Genomic DNA, 5,122 nt, shown 5'->3' with positions numbered 1-5,122 from the left:
TGTCATTCGGTGTAGCTAGGTGCTCCCCTTGTTTAAAGAGAGTCCTTTACAATTGTGAGGTAAAGAGAATGGAATCCTCAAAAATTGTTCCCAGCTCACTAGCTTCTTAAATAGACCCTTAATGTAACAGTTTATACTATGAAGTTACCTCAACTTTTCAAAGTACAGCATATCTACAATATTTTATTTCTCTTCTATCTCTACTTTCCTATTCCCTTTATCCCCTATCTGTACACTGGCTTTCCTTTTTACCTCTTCTCTTTACACTAGCATTTCCCATCTAGCTGTTTGGCTCTCTAGTCTTCCCACATGTTTAGATTGTCTTTTAGCTTGTTTTAGTTCCAGCTCTTGATCTTGCTTTCAATGGTGGTTATAATTAACTCCTTATAAATCAAGATGTTAACCCTTACCCGCTATTGGGCATGCAATTTGAAATAGTATTTCAGTAACAGGGATGGATTTGCATTGATCCATTCGCACTACAACAGTCCCCACTGTGACTAATGATACAAAGGGTCAAGGTGACTGGGATTAGTGGTTATGGCATCAGTGGTTATAGAATAGATCAAATTTAACAATCCTGCATAGGAACCTTGGATTGACCCTGTATTTTGACATAATGCTTTCTGAGACTTTAAAAAATATTGCTGCCCAAAATTACTCTTTCTCTGAAATTATACCAAATAGTGTTAGTTCTACTTTTTCTTGACAGTTTTAGAACTGAGTTTGTATATAGCTTGTGTTTGGTTAGTGTGTGTGTAAGTGTGTGTGTGTGAGTATATGTGCATGTGTGTGATGTGCTTTTAAAGATGGTTGTGACTGATCAAGGTGGAGAATATGTAAATACATTTTGATTTCAGAAAATACAGGTTCTAAAATCAAAGAGATTGGGAAACAATCTCTTTTGAGTCCCAAAAATAGTGTAGCTCTATAATCATGATCCAAAATCTCTTGCTGCTTCGGTACGCAATGATTTCATCCATTCAGAGACTTGTTTGCGTACTTTTTTTTTTTTTTTTGCATACTATAAAATCTGTCCTTATAATTTACCACTTTTTAAAAGTTTATTTATTGAGAGAGAGAGAGAGAGAGAGAGAGAGAGAGAGATTGAGAATCCCAAGCAGGCTCCGTACTGTGAAGCACAGAGCCCCATGTGGGGCTCAATCTCAGAAACTGTGAGATCATGACCTGAGCCAAATTCAATAGTTAGGATGCTTAACTGACTAAGCCACCCAGGCTCCCCTACCACCCTTTTTTTCAACTAGCTTCTGTTTCTTGCAACCAAATATGTTCTGAATAAGGTGTTTTGAGAAACACTTAGAATTCTCTCTTTCTCTCTCTCTCTTTCTCAAAATAAATAAATAAACTTAAAAAAAATTCTCATTAAATTCCAGTTAGTTTACAGTGTAATATTAGTTTCAGATTTAGAATTTGGTGATTCATTACTTACATTCAACACCCAATGGTCATCACAAGTGCCCTCCTTAATCCCTATCACCCATTTAACCCATCTCCCTACCTGCCTCCCCTCCAGTTAACCCTCAGTTTGTTCTCTATAGTTAAGAGTCTGTTTTATGGCTTGCCTCTCTCTTTCTTCCCCCATGTTCACCTTTTTTGTTTCTTAAATTCCAAAGTGAGTGAAATCTATGATATTTGTCTTTGACTGACCTATTTCACCTAGTATAATACACTCTAGCTCCATCCTCATCGTTGCAAATGCCAAGATTTCATTCTTTATTATGGCTAATATGGCTTTAATATGGCTAATATGGTGTTATATACACCACGTGTTTTTTATCCATCATCAGTCAGTGGACATTTGGGCTCTTACCATAATTTAGCTATTGTTGATAATGCTACTATAAACATTGGGGTGCATATATCCTTTTGACTCAGTATTTTTTCCAGTTTATTCTCTTTAAAACACAGTGTTTTAATTCCTTCTTACACAAGACAGCTTTCTGATTTTAATATGCTCCATACTGATTAACATCTAAAAATCACTTGTCTACCTCCTAAAGCACTGCAAAATGTGGCTTGTCTTTTATGAGGTGTGTTAAATGTGTCTTCCATTTCTTTGGGCTGTTTATGTTAAATCAGTGATTACTTCTCTGAAGGGATCATTCTGAAAACAACCAGTTCAGACTGACTGTTACATTAACATAAAAATGTCACTCTGAACTGTTACATTAACATATAATTTTTTAAAAACATTTATTTTTGAGACAGAGAGAGACAGAGCATGAACGGGGGAGGGGCAGAGAGAGAGGGAGACACAGAATCGGAAACAGGCTCCAGGCTCTGAGCCGTCAGCACAGAGCCCCATGCGGGGCTTGAACCCACGGACCGTGAGATCGTGACCTGAGCCGAAGTCGGCCGCTTAACCGACTGAGACACCCAGGTGTCCCTAATTTTTTTTTCTATTTTAGCAAGATGTAATCTAATCCTTTTAAGATGGGAAAGCATTAAAGTTGAATTTTATTTGTTACAAGTGTGCTTAAGTAATATGATGACTATATTTTACTAGAGGCTGATATTATCACCAAATTATATACGCTAAGCTCTTACATACTATGTAAACTATGAAATGAAAACCTTTTCTATATAATTCTTAGGTCAAAAGAAACAAAAGTATAGACATAAGATAAAAAATATATAAGATATATGGTATTCAAGGTGGGTGTGAATCAATATGCAAATCCAAACCTTGCAAGAGGTGTCTATTCATCTTTATCTTTTACCACCACAGATTCACAAAATCCACCTAACCTTTTTATATTTGGCTTATTATAGATACTAACTATACCTGAAACTACATCAGCAAAAGAACTGAAACTTCTATATTACCTATTATACATTACCTGTGTCTTTATCTTACCTCCCTCTCCTAGAATCTGTCATACAGCACACATTAAAAAAGAAGCAAATAGGGGCGCCTGGGTGGCGCAGTCGGTGAAGCGTCCGACTTCAGCCAGGTCACGATCTCGCGGTCCGTGAGTTCGAGCCCCACATCAGGCTCTGTGCTGACAGCTCAGAGCCTGGAGCCTGTTTCCGATTCTGTGTCTCCCTCTCTCTCTGCCCCTCCCCCGTTCATGCTCTCTCTCTCTCTGTCCCAAAAATAAATAAACGTTGAAAAAAAAAAATTATTAAAAAAAAAAAATAAAAAAAAAGAAGCAAATATAGTTACTCATTAGCTCAGCTCTGCCCTCCCTGGCTTTCGGATAAAAAAAAATATTCCCAATTGGTCTCTCTAGGGAAAAAAGTATTTTAATAAATCATATCCCAAAGTGTGTTTTGTGGGATGGTAATAGATATTAAAGGAAAGGGTTCTATAGCCAAACTGGTTATTAGGGGTCGTTTTATTCATTGCAGAATTTTTTTCAGACTTTAAGTTGCGATAATATGCTCATTATAATCTCTCTAGCAGGAATGAGCTATTGCATAAAAAGTTCCATGATTAATTTGACTGGAGAACCTATTTTAAAAGAAATCATCTTTTCACCTAAACAGCAAGTGGCACATCTTGGAAAACACTGCTTGGACTCCTAGACACATCAGTTATAACCTTCTCAAAATTCAAACACAGGTTTTATAGGAAAATAGCCCCTCTCCCTATTATTAATACATATTCATCTTACAAGCAAACTGTTAAAACAGGTCTTAAACTTACATGTGTGGATTTGAAAAAATGATCCCTAGAAAACACTGGATTTATGAAGAATGATTTTTTTAAAGAAAAATTATGAAACCAAACTCAGTTTTATACAAAGAGTGCAAGGGGAAAAAAAAGCCTTCTCAAGTGACCTGCTTTAAAACAATAAATTGAATCACTCTAAACTCTTTAAAGTTTTCTCTGTGAACCAGTTCTTAAACACACATTCTTTTTTTTCCTCAAGTGAGTTACTATCTCCTCACTACTAGACATCCCAATAGGAGGCATGTTTCCTTTAGAGATAAAGCTAATACAATGCTCAAACACATTTTTTTTTCAGTTGTTCCAGAATCAGTGAATTTTAGGAGTAAGATTTTTTTTTAATAACCATTAATCTATGATTAGGTTTTCCTATGTTTGGGAGAAACTTTTAGCCAGCAGTAGGAATGCCTAAAGGAAATGGACACTAATTACCTTATTTGTCTATTCAGTTAACATTTGATGATTGTACTTTTACTTATTATTGGCCTATATACTGGGATGAGGGTGAAAAGACAAGCCACAGACTGGAAGAAAATCTTTGCAAAACCTGTACCTGATAAAGAACTGATGTACAAAATATATAAAGAACATTTAGAACTCAACAATTAGACACCAACAACCCAATTAGAAAGTGGACAAAGATCTAAACAGGAATCTCACTAAAGAAAATATACGGATGGCAAATAAGCATATGAGAAGACGCTCGATCTCATATGTCATTAAGGAATTACAAATTAAAACAATGAGACACCACTATACAATGATTAGAATGATTGAAATCCAAAACATTGACAAAACCCAATACTGGCAAGAATATGGAGCAATAGGAATTCTCATTCATTTCTGGTGGAAATGCAAAATGGTACAGTCACTTTGGAAATTTGACAGTTCCTTACAAAGCTAAACATAGTCTTACCATAGGATCCAGCATTTATCCAAATGAGTATTTATCCAAATGAGTCTAAAGCTTATGTTCATACAAAAACCTGCACACGAATGTTTATGTTTCATTTATAATTGCCAAAACTTATAAGTAATCAAGATGTCCTTCAATAGGCGAATGGATAAGCAAACCCATGGTACATCCGCAGTAGGGAGTATTATTCAGCAATAAATAGAAGTGAGCTAACAAGTCATTAAAAGAAGTGGAGTGATCTTAAATTTACATTGCTAAGTGAAAGAAGCCAATCTGAATAGGTTACTTACTTAGGTTACTTACTATATGATCTCAACTAGAAGACATTCTGGAAAAGGCAAAACTCTAGGGACTATTAAAAGATCAGTGGTTTCCAGAGCTTTGGAAAGAGAAATAGAAGAATAAATAGGTGGAAAACAGGATATTTAGACCAATGAAACTATTATGTATAATACTGCAATGGTGAATATATGCCATTATTCATGTTTCAAAACTCATAGAACTATACAACA

Source organism: Herpailurus yagouaroundi, unplaced genomic scaffold (genome assembly GCF_014898765.1).
Source record: "Herpailurus yagouaroundi ecotype Mexico unplaced genomic scaffold, PumYag 186, whole genome shotgun sequence".
Classification (NCBI taxonomy): domain Eukaryota; kingdom Metazoa; phylum Chordata; class Mammalia; order Carnivora; family Felidae; genus Herpailurus; species Herpailurus yagouaroundi.
This window is presented reverse-complemented; position numbering follows the sequence as displayed.